General features: G+C 45.7%; 1 protein-coding gene across 3 annotated transcripts in view; it reads left to right on the top strand.

The window, feature by feature from the left end:
- TBC1D4 (TBC1 domain family member 4) overlaps positions 1–21,493 on the top strand; it is a 1,514,114-nt gene that overhangs the window by 1,034,781 nt on the left and 457,840 nt on the right. The gene's annotated exons all lie outside the window — the stretch shown is intronic.

The following is a 21,493-nucleotide window of genomic DNA, read 5'->3' on the forward strand; positions in this document are numbered from 1 at the left end:
CACCAAGGGCTTTGTCATGGGTGGCTCGAAGATTAGACCTACACGTGACATAATTAGGCTTACAAGACACTTGGAGAACTCTACATGCACAGGAGCGGCGCTACACATATTATGAATCGGTACACGATAGTTCGTCGCGGATTGATATGTTCTTAACATCAGGTGATTTTATAGGCAAAGTTGAAAATGCTGAGATACTTACTTGCACATTGTCGGACCATGCCCCGGTGATGCTATCCATAGTGCAGGGGTCATCTCTGCCTGTCCGCACTGCCTGGCGATTTTAAAACCGGAAGCTTTCATGGATATAGTATTCAAAGCTGAGATCCAATCTGATATCGAGACACTTTTTTAATGCAATACACCACATGACACAACAGTGGGGGTGCGCTGGGAGGCCTTAAAGGTGTACATAAGAGGTATGTCTATATCAAGGGAGGCGGGAATACTAAAGATAATTAGGAATGATCTTAAGCGCCCTGAAACCAAAATTAAGGATCTGGAACAGGAATGCGCAACAGCAGCTATCCCAGTTAATTTAGCACAGATAAGGGGGGAATTGGAGATTTTTGAGTCACATTCCCTTCAAGAAATACGCTACTTCTCAAGCCCACAGGCAGCAAGGAAATACGCAGAAGGCGAAAGTCCTGGTAGAACAATCGCTAGGTTGGTGCGGGCGAGGGAGGTCGGTCCCAGATTGAGTGTATCACTGACGAACAGGGCACCCTGCAGTCGGCAGATATGCAAATACTTGAGGTTTTCTCCAAGTTCTACACTGATTTGTACACATCAGACCAACCACACGATGCACACGATATACGTGAGCTACTTGACCACATTCCGATGACCACCATCACCCACACAACTAGAGATCTCCTTAACAGCCCGATCACGTTAGATAAAATGGTAAAGGCCATAACTGAGTTACCGAACGGTAAAGCCTTTGGGCCAGATGGCCTCACGTCAGAATTTTATCAAGAACATGTATCGATCCTTGCACCACAACTGCTGCAGGTTTGGACTGAATCGCTTTGCGAGTCTATTCTCTCTCCCTCCCTAGGCGAAGCGACCATAACCGTCCTTCTGAAACCAGGCAAACCCAGTGCCGAATGCGGTTCGTATAGGCCCTTCTTACTTATGAACATAGATACAAACATATTTGCCAAAACAATAGCAAACAGATTTCTGCCAATCATGCCCTATCTGGTACATGAGGACCAGGGAGGATGTGTTCCTGAGCGGATTTATTCCTAGGCGATCGACGGCCCTCAACATCCGAAGACTCTTTAATGTACTGTACAGAATTGACCAAAAGGCAGAGGCTGTGGCTGTCACGCTTGATGCCCAAAAGGCCTTTGACATGGTCTCATGGCAATACATGTGGGAAGTCCTGGGAAAAATGGACGTGGGAGCAGACATGATTGAATACATTAAACTATTATATACATGCCCCACAGCGAGAGTACTGATCAACGCTCAAACCTCAGCATCCTTTGTACTGAGTAAGGGCACTCGGCAGGGCTGCCCGTTCTCCCCCATCCTTTTCGCACTGGTTATTGAACCAATGGCGGACTACATCAGAGCATGACACGCCCAAAGCTGAATACGTCTGAAAGATAATCCCGAGATAATATCCCTATATGCGGATGACGTACTGTTGGTCATCAGGGACCCATCCACAAACCTGGACCCCATACTGAGGGATGTGATCCGGATAAGCACCTTCTCCAGATTCACAATCAACTACAGTAAATCTGAGATATTCCTGCTTACCATGATAACCCAACAACCTGCATGCAAATACCCCCTCCAATGGTCACCAGGGGGAATCCGGTATCTGGGGGTCCAAGTGTCTAGATTTAAATCGACACTGCTAACTGATAACTATGCTACTGCCGAACGATATATTGAATCCAAAATAACGAGATGGTGCTCCATCCCGCTTACACTGGCTGGGAAACTGTCACTGGTGAAAATTATTCTGGTCCCTAAACTCCTGTACATGTTTGTGAATGTCCCTGTCTGGCCAGCAAAACAATACTTTGATGGATTGCACAACACGTGCGCCCAATTTTTATGGCAAGCCGGGGCGGTTTCCAAAAAATGGACACACATGACTTTGCCCTATGAGAGAGGGGGCTTCCCTGCCCCAACCTCAAACTATATTGGATAGCAGTACAGGCCCAATTTTCCATGCACTGGTATTCGGACTCTGCTGTTCCCCCTCACATCAAGTTGGAAAGACTAGCAGCGGGCGAAGTTAATCCTAAAACATTAATCCTTTATCAAACCTACAAGGACATCTCGCCACTAGATCCCACAGCGACCACACTACTAGCATGGGATCAGCTACTACGCCCTGTGTCGGAACTTCACCCTTACTATAAATGGCTTCCGATTTAGGGGTAACCAGGACTTGAACCCACACATGATAGACTTCTGTCCCAACACTGGCAGACACAGGGATATCAAGTGCTGAATGACCTATTCCCAGAGGGGAAATTCATTACTCCACAAACGTGGGGGCCTGGACATTCGGGGTCGGTACTGGAAACGTTGAAATATTATAGACTCTGCGTCTCAGTCAGAGCTATGTGGCCGTGCTACCCTGACAAACCCCCTTATTGACTTGAAATACACTACATAGCCAATTCAAGCAGTGCCCACGGTGTGGTCTCCTCACCGTACAAGAGTCTACTAGCAAAAAACTCAGATCAACCCACTAAAGCACGAAACGAATGGACGAACAAACTAGACCTTGAAATCTCTCATGAGATGTGGAAAAAACTATGTTCACACACACACGTAAGGTTTCCCTTAACTTCAGGTTCCGCTGCAACCTATACAAATTACTTAAGACTATACTACACTCCCTATAAACTCAATAAGTTCAGCCGACAATCGATACACACCTGCCCAAGGTACCAATCTGAGGCAGCTGACCACTCACACGTTTTGGGCATGCAGCAAACTTCATGACTTTTGGAGTGGGGTCCTGCAGGCACTCTTAGAAATTTTAGGTACCACAGTGGTCCCTGACCCCACCGGTGGGCTGTTTGGGTTATGGAACAACTCCAGTATTAAGAAAATGTCTACGTTTTTTAATATAAGTTGTATGGTGGCAAAGAAATGTATCCTCCAGTGCTGGAAACGTCTCTCACCGCCAACCTTTACAATGTGGTTAAATGCACTTACCTTGACTCAAACGTGTGAGGAAGAATACATAAACTCCCTTTCAATACAAGCTTGCCCTAGAAATGTATGGTCTGAATTCCGCAGTTACCTTATCAATCAAAACGAAAGTGATCTGGGATCACCTGTATCGGACATGAATGGAGGGCCGACCCATACTGAGTTGTGAGCATGGAATGCTGCATTATGAACGTATACCTCGATGTACTATCTGTTACTGTAGAGAGAAATGTGTCTGTGTTTGTATGATGTGAAACTTTCCAGACTGTGTGCTGTAAATCTCTGCCAATAAATAAAAGTAAAACAAAAAAAAGGATGTGAAGAATTCCTTCGGACTGGTCTTGACTCTGCTGACAGTATCAGCAGAGCTATGGCAGCTAGCACTGTAATGCACAGATCTGCCTGGCTGAGAAGGTTTGGTTTTACGTCAGATGTGCAATCCAGACTTCTTAATATATCCTTTGACAGCACACATTTATTTGGTAGCAAGGCTGACGAGAGCCTGGAGACGCTGCAGACCTCCAAGGCAGCAGGCAAATCCTTTTGCACTGCAATCAGACACCCACAAACTCGCCTCACTGGAACAGTTTGGCGGGTCAGGTCCATTCACTATTACTCCTCAGTTGGAAGAGGGAGAAGACTGTCGAATCAAAGAGGCCAGAGATGATTCCCCCATGGTGGACAGGGAAGTAGTGCTAAGACCGCCTAGGCAACGGCTGCTTTACCCTCAGCCGCTGCATCATCCACCTCAAAACCTCGCTAAAGCCTTAGTCCACAAAACCCCAGTGGGAAGCAGACTCTTGTAGCATCTGCAAGAATGGCGGGGTATTACTTCAGATGCATGGGCATTGGAAACAGTATCCCAGAGTTACTGCCTTCCCTTTCTAAAAAGGCCTCAGATTCATCCACCGGGAAACAACTCTTTCAAAGTTACAGATCCGCTCCTTGTGCATGAAATCCTGACCCTGCTGTAGAAAGGTGCTATAGAACCAGTACCTGTAGCAGAGAGGAACAAGGCTTGGTACTCCCCTTACTTTCTAATCCACAAAAAGGACGGAGGATTGAGACACATCTTGGACCTAAGAGACTTGAACAAGTTCCTCAGGTAGGACAAGTTCAAGATGGTTACCCTTTCTCAGATACTTCAGGCCCTCCAACTTCAGGACTAGATAGTATAATTGGACTTCAGGATGCTTACTTTCATGTGCAAATCCATCACAAGCACAGAAGCTACCTGAGGTTTACCATTGGCGCTTCTCATGATCAGTTTCGAGTTCTGCCATTTGGGCTGATCTCCGCCCCAACGGTTTTCACCAAGTTGATGGCGGTGGTGGCAGCGAGTCTCAAGGGAGGGGGGATTCACGTTTACCCCTACCAGGATGATTGGCTGATCAGGGCACATTCTCCTGAACAGGTCCTGGAACATCTCTGCTCCACCTGTCCCTCCCTCCATAAATTAGGCTTCTTCCTCAATTTCAAGAAGTCCCATGATACCATCTCAAAGGCTCCAATTCATTGGGTCACTCCTAGATGCATCCTTGCGAAAAGCCTCACCACCCGGAGTGAGGGCTCAAGACATTCTGCAAATGGTCAACAAATTCCATGGTGCCCAGCGTCTTCCGGCCTTTGATTTTTTTAGGTTGCTGGTCCTCATGGCATCCTGCATTTTCCTGGTGCCAGAGGCTTGCCTGAGAATGAGATCTCTCTAATGGGCTCTCAGGACTCAACGGTCCCAATTCTCAGGCAGGATGTCAGACCTTCAAGTTCCAAGCCGAGTCGCACAGGACCTTCTGTGGTGGGCCTGCGACTAAAATATTCTGAAGGGAGAACCCTTTTGGCAATCATGGACAGAGATTACAGTAGTTACAGACGTCTCACTCATGGGGTGGTGAGCGCATGCCAACGATCTGACAATCAGTGGTTGTTGGTCTCCATCGGAGTCCCAACTACACATCAACCTTTTGGAGCTGAGGGCAATCAGACTAGCGCTGAAGGCCATGTCTGCCCTCTTTACACGGAAGGAACGTCCTGATAATGACGGACAACACATTGGCCATGTGCTACCTCAACAAGAGAGGAGGCGTAAGGTCAATACCTCTGTGCAGAGAGGCAATGCAGCTGTGGTCCTGGGCAATTCAAGAAGGAATGCCCCTATCAGCAGTTCACCTAGCCGGGGAAGAGAAAACAGCGGGGGCCACTGTCTCCCATGAGTGGGAACTTGCTCAGGAAGTCCTTCAAGAGATCTTCACCCTTTGGGGAACCCCGCAAGTGGATCTTTTCGCAACCAGTTTCAACCTGAAGTGCAAACTGTTTTACTCCAGGAAATTTCCCCCAAGAGGAGCTCTAGGGGACGCGTTCGTAGTGACCTGGGAGATTTCACTCCTGTATGCGTTCCCTCCTGTGCTGTTCATCCCTCAGGTGATCAGGAGGTTGAGAAAGTTCGGAAAATCCATGATCCTAATTGCTCCGGATTGGGCCAGGATGTCGTGGTGCCCGAACCTTCTGGACATGCCCATATGCCACCCAATACGTCTTTCACAAAGAGATGACCTTTTCTTGCGAGAGGAGGGTCGGGTTCACCATCCAGAGGTTGTGAGAAAGCTGAAGGTGTCTCCCTGACTAGTCCCCGGGGATCTGTCATCCAGTTGGCCAGGACACAGCCATCGCTATTGGATCCAGTTTTTGGGAGGTGGACCAGTGAGGCAGGATCACCTGGATAGGGGGTCCTCAGGGAGTGGAAGTGGGACACCGACGGGTGAGACGCGGTATCTCCCTTCTTATACCGTTTCCCCATCTGTTTTGCTTTTGCTTGGCCACATGAGGGGAACACTTACACTTGCGTTTCCCCGGGCCCCTGTTAAAACAAGTTATTGGATTCAGACAGGCAAGAAATCACACATAGGCTAATTGTTATAATAAAACAAATATCTCGTGACAGGCCTTTTATTCACACAATATAGGTATATATGAATTTAGCATACATAAACAAACGTACACTTAGATATATAAAAAGATAGATAAAAATGGCATCACCGTGAACAAGGCAGCAGAAGACACCTTCATCTTGGCCAATAAGATGCTGCTTAGTCCCTCAGCAGGTAGGCGAAGAGATCACTTGTGCGAACGGGGTCTAAGGCGAGCGTCCTCCCTCTCAGCGAGACTTCATCACCCAGGGGTCCAAATTTTAACTAACTCTCCCACGCAATGCCCTCTCCTTTAAGGGGGCATATCCCCACCCTTCTCAGTTGGCTGCCTTCGGCTGAAGAGCAGATCACAAGTCAAAGGGACAGAGGGTGGAGAAAACCAGTCAGAAGTAGAAAAACCCAGCGTCCCTCTCCTCGCATTCATACCCAGAACCCCTTATCATGAACCTGCAGAACGCTGCGACTCCCTCCCCGTATTCATCCTTAAGTGGACAATACAATAACTATTCTCCACAGCAAGTCCACTCAGCAATAATATTTATGTAGCTATGTGACCTTGCCCTGCTTTCGCTATTGAAATGCTTGTTTATTATCCGAGGCCCGCGGAGATGCAGGATTTATTACTGTGATGGGAGATGAGTGTCCAAAATGGCTGCGCACTGACGCCATGTTCTAGCTCACATTTTGGACAAGCATTACACCATCCTACCCCGTAGGATACTCAAACACTCTACCCCCACCCCTTTTTCTGACTTACGCACACCACGAAAGACGACCGACAAACACTAAAGCCATTTACCTGACATGTCCCAACGCCAGGGTCAGGCAAAGTCAGGCAATTGACCAGAATCACACACACCTGACAGCCATTTCTCTTCCCCACAGGGATAAAAGGTGGAGCATGACAGCACTATACGAGCAAGGCAGACCGCACAAAGAGAGAGAGTGCTAACTCAGCACGGCAGTTCACGAGGAAGAGAAAGATGGAGCGAACCGAGAGGGTGACGAGGAGAAAGGCGACCTTGCCCTTTTCGAGCCAGGCCTGTGAAACCTCCACAGAAGGAATTGTAAGAACGCAAATAATAGCCAGTGTGTGTTGCAGCAGATGTCAACGGTACACAGGGTCCTCCTCCTCTAACAACCAAGCCGGGCAGAGACGGTTGGCCCCATGGCACCGTCCTTGACTCCAGAGGCAAGAACAGCCAAGCGATTCATCACAGCTGGTGAGTCGAGGCGAGAGCCGATAAGAAACTGAACTGTGTTGAACAAAAGTAGCAATCGGCTGATTAAAGAAAGTACAAAGAACTGTTGATACGCAAGGGGATAGCCAGCATAGAAGAGTCAAGCACCACGTGGGTGTTCACTCTAGAAACTCTGGCCGATTACCCTGTTGTTGAACTACCGTTACCAGAAGGTGTTGGGAGAATGGGGTCAAAGTGGTCATACAGGGGTCTAGTAAAATCCTCTGTAGAGTCGAAAGCATTTGAATGATAGATGATTGTGAAGAGAAGGGAAGCGAATCCCACATTGTAAAGTTGGCAAGAGTGACACGATCGAGGGATGCCGATGAAAGGTCGGCAAAGTCTGAAATCCTGATAAACAGTGTGTTGACAAGAGTGAACCCGGCAGAGGGTTGTCCACAATTAACTGTTTAAAAAGACATTAAGATTTGTGAATGGCACAGAGAAGATTGTGTTGAAAGCTGCAGTGAACCCGATGGAGGGAGTCGGACATTCGAGAGGGGTCTGAGCCCGGAGGGGGGGGGGGGTTCCAGTGGTGAAAAGACATCACCCAACTTGCAAGTAGAATGTAACTTTTGTTTATTATTTTGGAACCCATCAGATCCTCGGAGGCAGAGACTTTTTGTAGAAAAGAGACTTAACCATTGAAGGCTCTGATAGTTGAGAACGGAACTGTTAGCTTGTGCTGGGAAAGCTCAAGTGCATGCTGTGGTCTAGAGTCCTACCTTGTCCCGTGCTCAAAACGTGGGGAAGGGAGACCCCGACTACCACATGCTGACTTATTATTCGTGAACACTTCTTTTCAAATGGATTGTGTCCTCCCACGTATTCCTCATCTTAGATATTCGTATCTTCCAGCTTTGCTGCTTCAGAATTTTTTTTCCGCCAGAGGGTGCTGTGCTCGAGGTCACGGCGTCGATGTTCCTCGAGGGCTGCCGTCAAAGTGTCGACGTCATCCGCAGTATAACGGGCTTGAGCCGCGTCCGTTGGCTTCAGTTGTGTTTTTCCGATAGCTACTGCTTAATGTCACGAAAACGGCGCTTCAGTTTTCTGCAAAATGTCTTCCTCGTTCAATCCTTCCATGCCCAAAACTGGCTTTAAGAAATGTCAGAAGTGCGAGAAGAAGATGTCGATCACCGACCCCCATCGAAGTTACCTCTGGTTTTTGGGCCCTGACCATCGGGACGACGTGTGTGGTTCCTGTCAAGCTATGACCAACAAAGCTCTTAAGGAACGTAGAGGTAAACTAGGGGTCGGGGAGGAATCCTCGAAGTCTTCTTCGAGAAAGAAAAAACAAATTGAGAGAATCAAGTGAAAAATCCTGGCATGGGTCGAGGAAATCGAGATTGAGACGTCCTTCGAGGAAATCTTCCTCTTCTTCGTCTAAAAAATCAAAGAAAAGAAAACACTGATCTCCTTCGTCCTCTCCCTTGTCGGCTGGCGCAAGGGTCTTCCCATACCCTTCAAAACATGATTCCCCCAAAAATGGGAGGCCTTTAGGTCCTCGATGATGAACATTTTCGAGAACGCGCCCAGACCTCCTCTAAAAAGCTGCGTGGAGACCATACCCCATCTCACTCCAGCACAAGTTGTCGTGGGTGTCGTTGGAAGAAATTTCACCGACACCTCGTAAATTAAGATAAGACCTACCGGTGCATAAATCGGAGGTGACGACTAACAAGATGGCGTTGGGAATCCACCCACCATCGAAGTCGATGTCGAAGGATACTTCGACGCGTCTATCAGAGGTGATCTCGAAGCCGACTTCGAAAATGGTGTCGACCCCATCCTCGACTGTATCGAAGGCTCCTTCGACGTTGTCAAAACCAGTGATGATGACATAGACGCCTTCGACGCCATTGTCGAGGCCAACTCTAATTCCGGCGCCAAAATCAACACCTTTGTCGAAGCGAAGGTTGATGCCTATTGAGTCACCCAGAAAAATATACCAACCACAACCTAGACACGACTTTTTCAGGTCTATGTTGTCCATTTATGATGAGCATTGCTCTGAAGAGGACATTACTCCGGCTGGAGTGAAATTTGGGACTAGAGATGTCCCTGAAGAACTAATAGACTCTAGATCTAAGATGGCTGACCTGTATAAATGCCTACAAACAGTCAGTGACCTGGATACTTCTCCTGAAGTAGATTGTGATACACCTGACCCTGTAGACCATGCAGACTCTGGGTACAGAAGTTTGATGAATAGAGTCATTGGGTTTATGGGATGGAACACTAATTCCACTAATTTTGATCAAGACGACATGACGGACATCCTTAATGAAGGCCCTCAAAAGGGCCCTGTCCTTCCCTTTCATAAAGCATTACAAAAAAGGGTCATGGCCACATGGGAAACCCCAGATTCTGGCCCAGCTATAAATAAAAAATTTGAAGGGAAGTACAGGCCTTCCTCTTCTGACCCGGAATACCTAGCAAAACATCCCTTGCCTGAGAGCTTAATTATGCAGGCGGCCACATCCACTAGGCATTCGGCCCACCCTTCAATCCCCCGGATAGGGACGACAAAAGGATTGATGCCTGGGCCTAATGGGTTTTTTCTTCGGGCAGCATGGCCTTAAAATCGACGAATGTGACTTGCACTCTTGCAAGGTTCACTTACACCCTGTGGGATTGTATGATGGCAGCGGCTGAACACATTCCTGAAGGCGAGGAACAGAAAGGTTTTCTTGCAATCATCAGAGATGGAAAGGAGGCTATGGGCGAATGCCTCCAATCAGGATTGTACACTACTGACAGCATAAGCAGGTCCATGGCATCTAGCATAGTCATGCGCAGATTTGCATGGCTGAGGAAGTCGGGTTTTGCACCGGATTATCAATCCAGATTACTCAATATGCCCTTTGACGGTTTGAGATTGTTTGGCAGCACGGCGGACGAAAGTTTAGAAAAGCTGCAGACCAAAATGTTATCGCCACCGCCTGCATCGTTATATGAAGATCTGGCTATTATAATCATTAAAGATTCCCCTCCTTTGTTCTCCAAATTTAGAACTAAAATGGATGTTATATTGTCTACAACGATGATATCCAAAGAAGATCTAATGTTGGGCCTCCCCTCGTGTAAATTTAAATTCCAATGATTTTACTGGTGTCTTCAGGTTGATAAAATCAATAAAAGCAAAGCATTTTATGAATATGCTAAATTTACATGCCAGTGGGGACAATGCGCCAAGTACCTGGAGATTTGTCCGTGTTACAAGGCCAGACATATGTACTTAAGATTCTGCTTGAATCAATTGCAAACCAATGACAAATGTATGATCTGGTTTCGTGCGAAAGATAAACAATTCTGGACTATGCAGATTTTGTGAAGGAGTGAATGCCTTTGAAACACTAAAGCATCTGAGAGTTTACTGCTCTTTTTTTGAACCTGTGAGAAGACAAATATTGGGTGACTATTTATTCTCTGACTCAGGATTGAGCAGAGAAACTTTGTGGCAAAGATGTATGTGGGGAAGGAGCCAATCTTTGACACTTGCTCTAACTACATTTATAAGGTTTCTAGAAGGAAAACTGTTAGACAAAAGACAAAAGTGCTATGATTTAGACTGCATTGATAAAGGAGAAGAATCTTAGCTCTCCAAATACCTGATATCTCAATTTGACAAATTGCCTGGCAATCAGACGAAAGTCCTATGCACTAAATCAAGTATGTGACGATGTATTATAATGAAAAAACTTGCTTTGGTGATGAATACTATCATGAGGTATGCTCTCGCCAATTTTGCTTTGCTTTTAAATCCTATGGAAGATTTGACTGTGATCTTATGTGTATTGGTTTTATTTGGTAGTATTGATGAATGTTCTATCTGTTTATAAGTCTTGTATGATATTCATGTATTTGTAATCATGATATTGTAAAGGTATTTTTTATATTTACCATATACAATAGATAATAAAAAATAAGAGCAGCGGCTAAATCACTTAGCGCCTCTATGAGACAGCCTCAACAATACTCCTACTCAGGGTCATTTTCCTGGAGGAACTGTTCTTTTTGATTCTACTCCTCATTTGGGAGAGGGAAAGGCAGGCCAGTCCAAAAGTACAACAAATAAAATGTCCTCGTGGTGGAAGAGGAAAGAGTGTTAGATCAGCCCCAGCAGCGGCAACTGTCCCCTCAGCCGCTGCCCTAGTCGCTGCAAAGCCATTTTGAGGCATTGACCCCCAAGAGCCTGTTGGGAGGCAGGATCACTCTGTATCTGAACGAATGGCAGGGCATTACTTCAGATGCCTGGGCACTAGAAACAGTGGCCCATGGTTACTGTCTTCCGTTTCGACAAAGGCCTCAGGACCATCCACCGGGAGTCAGCTCTATCAAAATTCCAGACCCGCTCCTTATGCAGGAGATTGTAACCCTGCTGGAGAAAGGTGCAATAGAACATGTACACATAGCGGAGAGGAACAAGGGTTGGTACTCCCCTTATTTTCTCATTCCCAAGAAGGACGGAGGATTGAGACCCATCTTGGACTTAGGAAATTTGAACAAATTCCTCAGGAAGGACAAGTTCAAGATGGTGACCCTTTCTCAGATCCTTCAGGCTCTCCAACTCCAAGACTAGTTGGTTTCATTGGACCTTCAGGATGCTTACTTTCCTGTGCCGATCCATCTCAAGCACAGAAAGTACCTGAGGTTCGCGATTGGCGGTTCTCATTACCAGTTTTGAGTTCTGCCATTTGGGCTGACCTCTGCCCAAAGGTTTGCACCAAGCTGATGGCTGTGGTGGCAGCGAGTGTCAAGAGAGGGGGGATTTACTGGGGGATTCCACAGTGGAATGTCCTTGTTATTGCAGTTTACGCTCTTTCAGTGTGAGTAACTGTCTGAGGTAAGGTACATCTAAGAGAAAATCGGAAATACGCATAAAAACGAAACTGACGCCAACAGTTGCTGTGCGCGCTATATACCATTGATGATGTCGACATTGAGACGGAGGCCCTCGAGGCACATAGTCGATGGGCATCGACACCCAGCAACCCTGCTGGAAAAACTTCCAAAGCAGCTAAAGCTGGATATGGAGATATCAAAAGATGAGGAATACGTGGGGGGAACATCCAATCAACAAATGTTACCAGAGGTAGGTAACTTGTTAATCTATGTCTTTGCAGCTTGTGAATGTATTGTAGAGTCACATTCATTGCATAACCACACTGCCCTAGAGGTTAGCCCGGGAATATTATACTTTGCTCACTAAACTAATTTCTGAATGTACTGATGCAGATCTGGATTAGGATCTATATATACCAGTATTTTCTACTCACAGTGCCCCTTCTATTTGACATTCTCTTCAGATTTTCTTGTTTTTGGATTTGGTCATGGATTGGAGTAGCAGAAGAGAGACAAAACGTAACCTTGCCTTCGATGCTTTGGCACGAGGATTGCACCAGGAGGACTTTTTCATTGAAGGCACGAGGAGTATGTCAGATAAAAGATCAATATACATTTTTTTTTTATAATTTCATCTCATTTGTTTTCACTGTTTTTGCACATGGAAAATGCTTACTTTACATTCTGTCCATCCTTCAAACCCAGGTTCCCTTGGTTTGAAAAGTCATCAACCAAGACCACAAAGAGAGCAAGCGTGAAGCTTGCCAAAAGTGACGTATAAAGAAACTGAAAACATCCAAGGAAAAGTGCTGCATAGGCGATTCTAAGGATGATGGATCCTGCATTACGAACAGGGAATGTGCATATACAATTCTGTTGTGCTGGTATTATCCCCTCTCAGGCTCCATCACATGAACCGGGCTCTGGATCCATCCTGCTGAGACTCTGTGGACAGCCGGGTTCCTTCTTCCACATGTGGTGGTTATGCCCTAAGGTGAAACAATTCTGGAAACAATGCCTAACCACCATCGAAAATATTACCCAAAGAACTATCCCACTGGAGCCCGAACCTGTTCTCCTGGGGACCCCGGTCCCGGGGGTTTACCCGAGATTGTGAAGGAAAGCCAAATTGATGACTCAATGCCTCTTGGCAGGAAGAATCGTAGTCACCTGCACCTGGAAATCAGCTGAAGGACCATCTATGGCTCTGTGGTGGGGGAAGATGTGGGATATCTTGATCGCAGAGAAAGTGACAGCAGCCAGAGCTGGACTCCTACACCGCTTCCTAAATACTTGGCTCCATTTCTGGAGTACGACATGAACTTCCCGGCACTAACCTACAAACATCCGGAGGTTAGGAGGGTCCTTGGCGCCGAGGGGAGCCCTTGGGGGGAGGGAGGCCCTGGATTGATGCTGAAGACTCGAATGGATGAGACATGGTTCCTTCTCAGTGGATACGGAGGGAAACTGGGTGTTACTCACATGCAAATTATGCTTCCTTTTGATATGTTTGTCATTGTCACCTTGCCTTGGTTTAAAATAAAAAAATTAAAAATTAAAAAAAAATTGTAACACCACAACATATTAGGCCAAAAGAAGGAATCTTTTGGTACCTAAAATTAAAAGCCCTCCTCATTACCAGAGATCTACTACAAGGAATGGCGGAAATGTTGTCTTCTCTAAATCATCTTGCCCTAGCCCAGTTAAAATGTACAGCTCCCCTGTTATAATTACTAAGGGAATTAAATCTACCCTTAAAGATATTTCAGAAGTAGAAAAATCTTACTTTGATAAAGTAAATTACATGTCTGAAAATCCTACAGGGACTGAGATGAAGAAGAGGACTGAAGATGCATGTAGATGTAGTAGTCAGGCGATTAAGCCTAACAGCCTTTGCACAGGTCAGGCAATTGAATCAATAGCTTACACCTGAAGCCAGTTGCCAAACCTGTGGTGAGGCATAAAAGGCTGCAGCAGGAGAGAAGAGGGGGAGGAGCTGGAACAGGAGTTGGAAGGCTGGCAGTGGAAGCAGTAGTAGAGGAGCAAAAGGCTGGCAATTCATTATGAAGTGTGATCACAAAAAGGACGCCGCAGCGTGGAGACAGCAGATTTCATCTGCAAGTTCTGAGAGGGTCCTGTGGTCTCAAACCCTGCATTCCTGTTGCTGCACTCAGGAAGAGGTGTTGAGAGTGGAGGTTACCCCATGTGCAACTAGTAGCTGTAATTGCAGAGCTGTTACCGTGCTGAAGCCTGAGACCCGTAGCAGACGGCAAGCCAAGGGACTGAGGAGTGAAGGAGACTCCCAATTAACATGGCCTGACCCCAGACACCTGTGCTGCAGAAGGATGTGGGTCCCAAGAGTGTCAAAAGCAGTAATAGCAGTTGAAGAAGTCAGGAACATGAAGCAGCCTGCAACTGCATTGTTCTTGAAGCTGGTGATTGAAGCTTGGCATTCAGGTTCACTTTACAAGTCTTGCCAGTAACTGTTACCAGCTCAGAAGTAACTTGCATGAGGTTTAAAGCAAGTATGAACTGTTTGTTGTTGTAGAAATCTTCTTAACAATGGAGGTATATTGAGCACACTATTAGTGAGAGCAATAGTGTACGCGTAAGAAAGAGAACCTGTTAATTTCATTGTTGAAGAATATACTGTTACCGGAGTGGTTGCGCGTCTCTCATAAAAAGGGGAACGCTTTTCATAGCCACTCCGAAAACCTTACTTTAACTTCCACAAGTGTTACACGAATATTCAGCATCAAAGGAAGGTTGCATGTGACAGGAGACGGAAGCTGTGATATTAAATAAGAAATGCAATCACTGGCATCTCTTGAAAGCTAAAGGTCTATAAGAAAGAGTGATTGCGTGCACCTAAATCTTGTTTTCTTTTGAAGACTTATCCGTGCATTAGTTGAAACATTTATTCTTAAAGTCCTGAAGTTGTTCCATTGACTTAAAGAACCAGCACTACCCAATCCAAGTGACGAACCCTTTCCACATTAAAACCAGCCCTATTAAGGACTATCCATCTGGTTTCCGAGGTTGTTAAAGGTCCAGTGTCCTCTGATACAACTGTGGCATTACTACCTTAAGCTGGAAGAGTGGCAATACAGTTTAAGGGTCGTTATTAGAACCAAGAAGAAAGCTGGGTGCTTGTAAAGAGTCGGGCAGAAGTACTTAAGTGACAGAAAGGCAGACAAAAGAAGAGGCAAAGAGGTTGCCCTTCTCTTGAAGTATAGGTAAGAGGAGTGCCTTGCCTACCTGTAGAGGTCGGAGTGTCTTGTCTTTTAAATGCCTAATATTCTGAAGTATGAAGTTGCATAAGAAGTAGTAGATGTACCTGAGCGGCAATAAGACAGAAGAGGCAAAGAGGCTGCCCTTTACTTGAAGAAGAGGAAAGCAGAGTGCCTTGCCTACCTGTAGAGGTCAGAGTCTTGTCAGTATATGCCTAATAATACTGACGTACCAAATTGTAGAAGAAGAAGCAGATGTACCTGAACTGTGGTGGTGTATCAATTGTCAGTGGATGTCACATTGAAGTTGGTTGAAGTAGTATACTGTGGTACAAAGGAGACTGTTCCCATGGTAACAGTAGTAGAAGCAGAAGCATCTTGACAATTATCCCAAATGTACTTCAGAGGTCTTAAGAAATTGTACAGTTGTTGAAGAAGAATTTGTTAACCTAATCTTTGAACTGTGGCTATTAATCTTGGAAAGAGAACATCCAGGATTACCATTGGTGCTATTTTCCTGGCTGAACTTGGGGATATTTTCAACTGAAAGCTGAAGAATGGTTACCAGTGGATTTTTGTTTGATGAACTTTTGTATTAACTTGGAACTCATAAGAACTGGTTCAAGACTTTCCTTTTCCTTTGAACATTCGGAGAACTGACTTTGAAAAACCTGGGGGAAGGAATTTACCCATAATAGGTTAAATACTGTTTATCCTTTTTATGTTGTTTACGATTTCCTGTGAATGTTTTGTTGTTTAGTGTGAGGCCAGTTTGTTTATGTTAGGAGATTTTCCCTTAGCGGTTAGACCAGGTCGGGAATTCCCTGATGGTGTAGGATTAGCAAGGATTTATTTGCAAATTGGTTCCTTATTAAAATGTCCATTCTTGAGAAAAACATAAGCAGTTGTCCGCTAGGCATTACTGACCCCTCACAGTTAAGACCGAGAAGACTATCCGCTCATGCCCACTGAACAGTACTTTATAGATGGAAAATAAACTTTTGATATCTTCGACAAAACCAACTATTAGGTATCTTTTAAAAGAATGGAAGGGCAGTAATGCATTTAAAATAAGAACCTTGCCATAATGATTGAAAACCTCATGAGTTCATGGAAAACTTTACAGAAACCTGGAATACGGATACTAAATCAAGTCTTTGATGCACACAACTTGCTTATTTTGAATTCTTCAAATTCAAACATTTTTAAGCTGACATGAGCCCCCAAGTCTGTATCAACTTTTAGAAGTCTCCCCTCTATCTGCTTCTTCTACGAACTAGGGTGTTTTATCTAAGAGGCAAGAGCACTTGGGAGACTGATCTAGGTATATGAATTACTGTATTGGAGCTGTATCTGTTCTTCTCGCTGGAAATTAGATATCAAGCTGAGATACATGCAATCAAAGATAATTCATCAACTGCACTGGTCATCATGGAATATGTGGTCCAGATGAAGGCAGCTCCACCGAAAACGCCACCTTATAAGGACAGGAACCAACAGCTACAGATCCTGCTCACTATCGCAAGTATTAAGTAGAGCCGTCGACCCAGGATTGGCTATTCTCAAACATCAAAGCCCATTATAAAAAAGGAAAAAGGAAAATAAACGATTGGCTAAGCTTATAGAAATAGGGTACACCATAAGAAATGTGTACATAGGTAATGCTACAAAAAGCATAGATAGGTTATACCATATCAATGGAATAGAATATGACATAGGAAACAAACACCAGACTGCTGGTCACTAGGGATATAGAACGCTCTTTCTGCATATCCCATTGTTAAAGAGATTTCCTGTGTCTCGACATTGTGTTAAGCACAATTTAGGAGGCTTCAGCACAAGCTCATAATAAAGGTTATATGTATGTTATTCTCTGGCACTATATGTAAGTATATATAAGATGGCCGTGTTTATTGCCTGCACTGGAGTGCTGGGCATGGTGCTGCTGGAGGTCTGGATTGGCTGTAGCCCTGCTCATCTGGGCCCATGTAAAGGCCGGCAGGCTTGGCCGGCCCTCCTCACAAGGCCCAATCCTAAGGCCCTGTCTACCCCTGTCCACCACGGTATGCCACCCGCCCCCGCTGGTCGCCTGTGTGTGCATGAACCCAACCACTATGCTGTTCGCCTATGTGTGCATGAACCCCCCCACCCCGCTGGTCGCCTGTGTGTGAATGAACACCCCTCCCACCCCGCTGGTCGCCTGTGTGTGTATGAACCCCACCCTGCTGGTCGCCTGTGTGCATGAACCCCCCGTACCCCGCTGGTCGCACCTATCCTGTCCTATGCATTACCTGTTGTCACCACCCGTTTATATGGGTTGACGCTCATGTTTTATGCCACCATTTTTGACATGCATTACCTTTTTGTTGCCACCCTTTAAAATGGGGTTGGCGCTCATGTTTTATGCCACCATTTTTGACATGCATTACCTTGTTGTTGCCACCCTTTAAGATGGGTTTGGCGATCATGTTTATTGCCACCAATTTCTGACCACATGCATTACCTTGTTGTTGCCACCCTTCAAGATGGGGTTGGCACTCATGTTTTTATGCCACAAATTTCTGACCACATGCATTACCTTGTTGTTGCCACCCATTAAGATAGGGTTGGCGCTCATGTTTTATGCCACCTAGTCTACCCATATGCACTACCTGATATCCCACTCTTTAAGATGGGGGTTGATGTTCGTTTACTATCCCACCAATTTTGACCTATGCATTACCTGTTGTTGCCACCCATTAAGGATAGGGTCGACGCTCTTGTTATATGCCACTAATTGTGACTATATGCATCACCTGTTGTTGCCACCCTTCAAGTTGGGGTTGGATTTCATGTTCTCCTATCGATTTGACCACATGCACTTATGTAACCAAGCAAGTATTCTAACAGCGCCACGATGCTCGAGGGCAGTTGTTCGCTTTACAAATGCAAATAAATTTAAAAATACAAATAAAAAAAAATGTATTTGTCAGTGGACCAAAAGGAATAGCAAGGAATGATTTGAAATAACCTTTTCCATTTCTGCTCAATGACTGTCATTTGGTTCAAAATATCACGTATATGTTTGTTAATATGTCTATTTATGTTTGTGTTTCATATTAGAGCACATTGAGAAATTACTATTGTATTTTTCATTAAGGTTAAAAATATAACAGGGTTAACCCAAAAAGACCCTATAATACAGGTTTAAAAGAAAAAAATAAAATAATAAGTGATGGTCAGCAATGTTTGTGCATGACTACTCTGAAAAATGGCTATGAAGGATAGGAGGGATTGCAATGCCTCACAAGAATGAATGAAATAACATGCAGGAATGATGTATGTTGAACGTTTTCCGTAGTGGTAGGACACCTACTGTTCAAATACTTCCACTTTGCCCACGTCCCCACACTGAAGGGGCCATCCTTTCATTTAATAAGGGTGCTCAGCTAATGAAGTGGCTGAAAGAGTTGACGAGAATTCAGTGTGAACCGTCTGCTCTTTCCAGCCACCCAAATCCCTTCTCTGGGTGGCCGCATCTTGAGTGTGTTGCCTCCCCAGATCCGCACCCTCTCCTTTGTGTTCCGATCCCGGGGCAGCTCCTCCCCGTTGCCGCCATGGACATGGAAAAGGGATCAAGTCCCTTTTCCAATGGCAGTGGCCATCTTCCCGCCACTCCCACACCCATCCCCTGGAGGTTGGGTTAGTGCAATAGTGCAAAGCCCATCCCAGAAGGTGAAAAAAGCTATTTGCATCCTGGTCAAACCCTGAGGTGTGTATAGCAATCACTCGCCTCGCGAGGACTTGCCTTGGCACAGGCTGGCGGGTTGTTACCGGCCATGTACGCTTCCCGCGTGGGGCGTGATTGCTACAAAAGTACTTACATAAGGTACATTCCATTAGAAAACTTGGTGCTACACTTGCTTTTCTGGTTAATGTTCCATGGGATTGCACGTTCAAATCTGCAACATAGAGCTCAGTACATACCTCCATGAAGCACTATTGTACTGTTACGGCAGCCGGAGCAGAGTAACAGGTGGGACAGACAGTACTTATACATTTATGTCATACCATCCCCATCACAGACCCTTCTATTCGAGGAAATACTGCTGATAATCTTTCAACACATGTGGATCTAAAACATATTTTCAAGATGAAAAAGGAAACGTTACTTATGTGTCACATTGTTTTTGCAGCTGGTATCTGTTTGTCACATGCACCATACTTAACCTCCATGCAGATGGGGGACCGTAATAAAACCACATGTAATAATGCTTTTAAATAGAGGTGATATATGCAGTGACAATAAACCTGGTTTATGTGCAGTTTTTACTGCAGGTATCCAGTTATTTCTCCTCTGCTGCACTCAAGGTTTAAATGCAAGAACTGTCGACATTTTGTTGCATCAATATGACTTTAGTAATGCTTTTGAAATGATGTTTGTGACTGCTCATCTCTGTTTTGTGTATCCTGAACTACATCATAATGGGTAGTTTTGCAGAAGGTTTAAAATACAAGGAGGCTAACCAACATTCATGTATTATAATGGAGCAAAAAACAAGTGTCCAATGTGGATGTGTATATGATACGATATGATATGGCATTAATAACGCGCCTGTACACAAGTGTTTCAAGCGCGACGAGGCAAGGGAGGGGGAACAGAGGGAAGATGGAGACAACGATCCTAATAGGCCAGTTGACATTGAGATTGCACAAGTGCAGGGGAGGGGGAAAAGTGCGAGGGGGAAAGGGGAGGGGGCAGTACAGTAAATAGGAGAACAATAAAAGAAATAAAAAACAATGAATACAATAAATAAGAAGTGCAGCCAGGTTGTGGCAAGTGCATGGGTAAGTGCAGACATCAGGTGCTGGTAGGGGACTGTAGGGATACAGAAACAGCCCCCGAGTGCAGGGGGGCAGCAGGGGGGCAGTGCAGGTGTGCAACTGACAGGGAGGGGACCTCGGCACTAGAACAGAGGGTAGCCAGGTGACCAGTGCAATTTCAGATCCAGCCAGGATTTCAGCAGGGGAAGAGGAGGAGAGAAAGCAGAAGCAAAGAGGAAGATCTTGAGGTGCTTCTGGAACCGGAGCTGGTTCTCCTCAAGTTTCAGAGAGGCAGGGAGGCTGTTCCAGAGGGAGGCCCCAGCCGAAGAAAGAGACCTACCACCAACTCGTTGCTTGGAGAAGCGACTGACCCTGAGGGAGTTGTAGGCAGATGAACGAAGGGCTTGAGAAGGAAGATATTTAGGAAGAGAGAGTTGAAGGTATTTAGGCCCCATGTCCCAGAAGGCCTTGTGGACAATGCAGAGGGTTTTGAACTTAATTCTCACAGCCACTGGGAGCCAATGCAGAGATTTCAGTCCTGTAGAGATACGATCCCTGGGTTTGAGGCCAATGACAAGTCTTGCAGTCCTGTATTGGAAGAGTTGCAGAGGGTGGAGAGTAGAGGCAGGCAGATTTAGAAAGATGCTGTTGCAGTAGTCCAGCCTAGAGAAAACAAGAGCTCTGGAGACAGTGAGCGTCTGGGAGAAGGAGAGGAAAGGAAGAATACCTCTGAGGGGGTGCAGCTGGTAGTGTGACTTCTTAGAGACGTCAGAGATGTGAGGAGAGAAGGAGAGTGTGGAGTCGAAGATGACCCCAGGGTTTTTAGCCTCACAGGTGGGAGCAGGAAGAGGGCCAAGAGAGGCCAGCCAGAGAGTGGCAGGAAAGGAGGGAGCAGGTGTGCTGATGAGGAGAATCTCAGTCTTATTGGCATTAAGGCAGAGATCATTGGTGGCACACCACTCCTGGATAGCAGACAGACAGTCAGAGATGAGAGAAGAAGGGATGCCTCAAGGGAGTCTGAAAATTAGTTGAGTGTCATCTGCATAGCACTGAAAGGTGGGGCAGAGAGCAGCAATGCGGAGAACAATAAGGGCCAGGTATTGGTTGAACAGCCAGGGAGAGAGGTTAGACCCCTGGGGTACACCACAGGTAGAGATAGAGGAGAAGAACTTGCTGCTCATGAAGAGGTGCATCTTAAACGTGTTACTTCAATTGCTGCCCCTGATTTTAGGCTTTTAGGGGATTGGATCTGTTTGAT

This window comes from Ambystoma mexicanum, chromosome 7q (assembly GCF_040938575.1).
Source record: "Ambystoma mexicanum isolate Mex_15411 chromosome 7q, UKY_AmexF1_1, whole genome shotgun sequence".
In the NCBI taxonomy this organism is placed as follows: Eukaryota; Metazoa; Chordata; class Amphibia; order Caudata; family Ambystomatidae; genus Ambystoma; species Ambystoma mexicanum.